Genomic DNA, 6,327 nt, shown 5'->3' with positions numbered 1-6,327 from the left:
GCTCTTGGGAGGCTCTTCATGGTGACTGAGGCCATGGATCCTTCACACTGTTTCTTGAATCCACTTGACACGAAATACTCATCCTGAAATGATGCTTTGAAAGCGATGCTTCCAGTCAATTGTGGGTCCACTGTATTATGGATCCCGAGTACCCAATACACGGCATATAAGAAATGAATGAAAAATGAGTGCATGGACTCAAGTGTGCCCACAAGGTGAGTGAAAAGTGTCCTACTTACTAGGTGTGCTATGAAGGCATCTGGGACCATTGGCTTTGCTATTTCATAGCAGGCCTGGGGCTTTGAAGGCTGGTATTTCCTCATTCTAAACCTCAGAGTCCAGTGAATTACCACCAAGTGGACAAAGGTCCACGGGCCAGAGCTCTTGGTGTGAACAACATACCTTTTTTGGGTGTGATTCATGGACGGGGACTATACAAAACTAAAAACCATGTTTGCGTGCTGACTACCTGCAAGCCGCGGTGAGAAAACACTCTGTATACACGATCTTATTCAATGCTTGTTACAAATCCCTGAAGTGGATTTTTAGACAAACTTTCTATTCTAGAGCTTTTTGTAACAAGAGGCTAGTGTAGTGAGCTTCCACCTACTCAGCAGCAGATTCAGGTATTTGTTATCTGACGTCCGATCGCATTACATGTATACTCCTACATGCTTCTCCTCTTCCTCTCATGATTTTATAAAAAATCCCACACATCATAGAATTTCCTCCCTGACCGTCTTGGTGGATGTCTGTAAAAGATACGATTCTTGTTTGTTCTTTCAACACGAGGTCTCTGTCACCCAGGCTGGAGTTCAGTGGATGATCTTGGTTCACTGTGGCCTCTCCTGCCTCAACTTCCTGAGTAGCTGCAACTACAGACTCACACCATGCCCAGCTCATCTTTTTATTGTATTTTAGTAGAGATGGTCTTGCTATGTTGCCTGGGCTGGTCTACAATTCCTGGATTCAAAGGATCTTCCCGCCTTGACCTCCCACACTACTGAGATTATAGGTGTGAACCGCCATGCCTGCAGACAAGAACTCATTAAAAAATATAATCCCAATACCATCATCAACCAACCATCTCACACCATTGCTCTTTATCACTGTCAACTCTCCTTCTAGCTCCAAATTTTCAGTCATTTCATGTATTTATTGTTTGAATCAGGATCCAAATAAAGTCTCTCTTTGGGATTGTGTGATTCACCTCTTCGGGTTTTTTTGATCCTGACAGCTTCCCACTTTCATCTCTGTGCTGTCCCTTGCAGTCTATTTATTGAATAAATCAGGCCATTTCCCCACACTTTGAATTATGCTAAGTGTATTCTCATTATGCTGGTTGTCATACTGTGAATTTTGCTAATTGTATCTTGTGATGTTGGTTAACTTGCTCTTCACTTTGTTCTAGTTTTGATAAATTAGTAGTTTAATCTCAAGATTTGGTGAGATTCAGGCTGGACTTGATTCAGGGCAAAAAGGCTGTGCTAGTTTCTTCTGGGAGGAAGTGTGTACTCTCTGGAGATCTTTTTTTTTTTTTTTTAATTGGTGGTGTTAATGGCCATTGATCAGTTACGGATTGAACAATGAAGGCATTGTTGTATTATTCCTTCTTCGTTTATGAGCTGCCACCCTTTGAAGAGATACTGCTACCCTAAGAAGGGCCGTGCATGAAGAAGGAGACACTGCTACCCCAAGCAGAGCCTTGCATTAAGAAAAAAATGAAGTAAATATAAAAAAGAGATGCTGCTTCTTATGAATTGTTACTCACTTGTACAACTTATATAGAAAACACCAGTTCATGGCTTGATTTCTTGTTTACCATTTTTCAAAATCATGGGCTGTTTCATTTATATCCTTCAATGGTGACCACTTCTATTAATTTATTTAGACAGGGAGGGTCTAGCTTTGTTGCCCAGGTTGGTATGCAGACAAGCAGTCATGCCACTATAGCCTCAAACTTCTCGGCTCAGGTGACCCTCCCATCTCAGCTTCCTGAGTAGCTGAGACCAAAGACACGGGCCCTCAAATCTGAGTAATTTAAAAAATCTTTTGTTAAGACAAAGTCCCCCTGTGTTGCACAGGCTGGTCTTGAACTCCTGAATGAAGTGATCCTCCTAACTCAGCCCCCCAGAGTGTTGAAATTACAGGCATGAGGAGCTGTGCCAGCCCACTTTTATTTTTTCAAAAGGATCATTATGAATGCAGATATTCAAACAGATTTGATATATCTCAATTCACTGCAACTATTATCCTTACTAATGTACAAAATGTCGTATCTTTGGTTAGAAGGAGGCCCTTCAGATTGGCCCTTCGGACATGTTGAAATCATCCTAATAATATTTGATAGATTCTTTGCTATCCAGAGTGATAATATGTTCCAGGCTCCTTACACATTTCTGGCCTAGACCTGGAATCAGCATTTTGTCCAGGAAGCCTTGTTTCCTTTCATTGGGCAATGGTATTTTGAGACTACAATCTTGGTGCTAGGGGTAAATAGTATAATTTTAGAACTTAAAAAACTGCCTGGCTCGTGTCTGTAATCCTAGCACTTTGGGAGGCCGAGATGGGTGGATCACCTGAGGTCACGACTTTCAGACCAGCCTAAACAACATAATGAAACCCCATCTGTACTAAATATACAAAAAATTAGCCAGGCATCATAGCGGGAGCCTGGAATCCCAGCTACTTGGGAGGCGGAGGCAGGAGAATCACTTGAACCTGAGAGGTGGAGGTTGTGGTGAGCTGAGATTGCGTCATTGCACTCCAGCCTAGGTAAAAACAGCAAAACTGTCTCAAAAAAAGAAAAAAAAAATTAAAAATAATTTAAAAATTAACAGCTTTATAGAGGTGTAATTTACAAACTAAAATCTACCAATTTTAAGTGTACAATGATTGTGCATGTGAGAGAGAGAGAGAGAAAGAGAGACAGGGTTATCAATCTGATACCAAGGCTGGAATGCAGTGGTGCCATCATGGCTCATGGCAGCCTCAACCTCTTGGGATCAGGTGATGTTCCTGCCTCAGCTCCCTGAGTACCTGAGACTACAGGCTTGTACCACTACACCTGTTAAAGCATTTAAATTATTTGCAGAGATGTTTCCCAGGCTGTTCTTGAACTCCTGGGCTCAAGTGATCTTCTTGCCGTGGCCTCCCAAAGTGCTGGGATTACAGGTGTGAGCCACTGCAGTTAGTCCAATTCAATGATTTTTAGTATATTTAGTATATTTACAGAATTATGTAACAATCACCAAAATCTAGCTTAAGGACATTTCATCATCCCAGAAAGAAACTCGTGCCCATCAGAGTCACTTTTCAGTCTCATTCCCAGCCCTAGTCAACCAGTAAACTGCTTTCTATCCCTATATTAGGCTGTTCTGGACCTTTCATATAAACGAAATCATGCGACGTGTGTTCTTTTGCATCTGGCTTCTTTCCCGAAGCCTTGCGTTGCTGAGGTTGATCACTGTGGTAGCATGCCTCAGAACTCATTTTTGATTGCTGAATAGTATTCCGTTGTACTCCCCACATTTGAATTCCTTCGTCAGTTGATGGGCATTTGGCTTGTCTCCACTTTTTGGTTCTTGTGAGTGGTGTTGTGAACATTCACCCACAAGTCTTTGTGTGAACATACATTTTCATTGTTCCTGGTTAGATACCTAGAAGTAAAGTTGCTGACTTTAAGGAAATTTGACTTTATTTTATTTTATTATTATTTTTGTCCTGAGCCCCTTGCAGTTCTGCTAGAGAAGGCGATTTTATTTTTAACATTTTGAGAAACTGTCATACTATCTTCCAAAAAAGTGGCTGTAGCATTTTACATTCCCACTGGCAGTGTGTGAGGGCTCTGGTCTCCACGTCCTCTCCAGCACTTGGTGTTACGCATCTGCTTGGTTGTAGTTATTCTAGTGGGTGGAAAGAGACATCACGTTTTGGATTAATTTGCATTTTCCTAGTGACTGACGATGTTGAGCACTTTATAATGTGCTTATTGGACATTAAAATATTATCTTTGGAGAAATGTTTCTTCATGTTCTTTTCCCATTTTTAAGTTGGACTGTCTTTTAATATTGAGTTGTAAGAGTTCTTCTGGATATATCGGTTATTAGACATAAGATTTATAAATCTTTTCTCCCATTCTGTGGCTGTCTTCCCCTTTCTTGATTGTATCTTCTGCTGTGCCAAAGGTTTAAATTCAGCTGATGCTCAATTTTTTATTTTCTTGCTTTTTCCCTTTCCTCCTTTTCCAGGTCTCACTAGGTGGCCCTGACTGATCTTCAACTGTGCTTTTGATGTTGTTTCTAAGACATCAGTGCCTTACACAAGATCACAAGAATTTACTCTTTCGTTTTCTAAGAGTTTCATTGTTTTTAGTTTTACATTTAGGTCTGTGATCCCTTTTCAGTTAATTTTTGTGTATGGTGTTAGGCAGGGACCCAAATTAATTTCTTTCTTTCTTTCTTTCTTTCTTTTTGAGACAGAGTCTCACTCTGTCGCCAGGCGCCAGGCTGGAGTGCAGTGGCACAATCTCGGCTCACTGCAACCTCTGCCTCCCGGGTTCAAGCAATTCTCCTGCCTCAGCCTCCCGAGTACCTGGGAGTACAGGTGCACATTGACACACCCAGCTAATTTTTGTATTTTTAGTAGAAACGGGGTTTCACCACGTTGGCCAGGATGGTCTCGATCTCTTGACGTCGTGATCCGCCCGCCTCGGCGTCCCAAAATGCTGGGATTATAGACTTGAGCCACCAAACCTGGCCAATTTTCTTAAATTCTTTCTTTTAGGGTATACATTTTTAGTTTTAACCTCCAAAAAGTCCTGGGGAAGGTGATTTAGGAAGTGTTGCTATTAATACTGAAAGATTTATATAATGTTTGGGGTAAAGGGTACTTGGAGTCACAGACATTGTTGCCAAAATAAAGCGATTTGGGAAATGTAATACTAATCACAGCCAAACCCAGCTCTATATTTAGTGGATGAGGCCACACGGATGTTAGAAAGGCCAGGCTGCAGAGGTCTTGGCTAATACTGGAAAAGAGATTTAATTTTAAAGTGGACAGTCTGTTCTATTCCTTAACATATTTTTGGCTACTAGAAGATCAAGCCGTTTGGGCAAATAATTGTACCATCCTTGTCTTATTCAAGGTGGGTCGTTCATTTCTTAAAATTATCAGTGAGCAACATGTGAAGCAGCAGAGACAGCTATTGATTCACCGTAGGAGAGTGTGCGCAGAATGCCAAGGGCCTCCCTTTCCTGACAGACATCTTTTATGCAGCTGAATCATCACCTGCATGCAAAACACATCCGCCAACGGTGCCTCAGAAAAACAACTGGCTGTGGGGCAAACCAGGTGTGGGCTCCAGCTCCCACCTGCTACTCCTGTCCTGCAGCCACGGGCACTCTGGGTGACCCTCAGTGGCCTGGGGGTGCTAGATGACCTTCGCTGACTCTCAGCATTGATATTCTGACACGGTGTTCTCTAGAAACCGCAGGAGCCAAGAAAGATGCTTCCTAAAGGAGCGGGAGCCGAGGCTCACTCCGAAACATGTAACACGTGCAGTCACGCGTCCCATGCATCCATGCCTTCCGAGACACGCGTCTCTGTTGTGGGATCGTCACAAGGTAACTTACACAAACTCCGATGGCACAGCCACTACACTAGGCAGCTGGTGCGGTCCGGGGCTGCGAGGCTGCACACCCGCACCGCGTGTGAGGTGCGGAATTCCACCGGCACCCTCATGACACACCTGTGTGTGTGTGTGTGTCTCCAACACAGGCAAGGCAAAGTCCTTGGCTAAGCCCTCACCAGAGGACAGGAAGTTTCCAGCTCGGTTATCTTCTGGGACCACGGTCATATACGGTCCTCCTCAGACCAAAAGGTCGTTCGTTATATGGCACAAGTCATTCTTTCTCTCACATCCGTGGCTGAATAAAAAGTGGCCCTGAACTCGAGCGTCCGGAGTTGGAGGCAGAACTAGCACCACTGCCCCGCTCTACACGTGGAAGGCGCTGGGCAAGTGCCGCCGCAGACCCCATCAGGATTTACCTCACGAAAACCCTTCAGTCCGGGAGCCTGCGCGCACCGCATCCTGCCGAGGGCGCGCGGGACTACTTTTCGCGTACCCTCGGGGCGGGCGGAGGGATCCGTGAAGACTCCGCGCGGAAGGGGACGGGCGGGGGTGGGGGAAGCTCAGAGGTGAGATGGGGGAGGGGACGGAGGTAAAGGGCGGGGTAGGGGGTGGGGGCAGGGGACGGAGTAGGGGCGGGGGTAGGGAACGAGGGTAGGGACGGGACTGGGGGCGGGGCTGGGGACGGGAATGGGGCG

The sequence above is a fragment of the Callithrix jacchus genome, chromosome 1 (genome assembly GCF_049354715.1).
Source record: "Callithrix jacchus isolate 240 chromosome 1, calJac240_pri, whole genome shotgun sequence".
Lineage (NCBI taxonomy): Eukaryota > Metazoa > Chordata > Mammalia > Primates > Cebidae > Callithrix > Callithrix jacchus.
The sequence above is the reverse complement of the archived record's forward strand: the minus strand, read 5'-3'. Positions refer to the sequence as shown.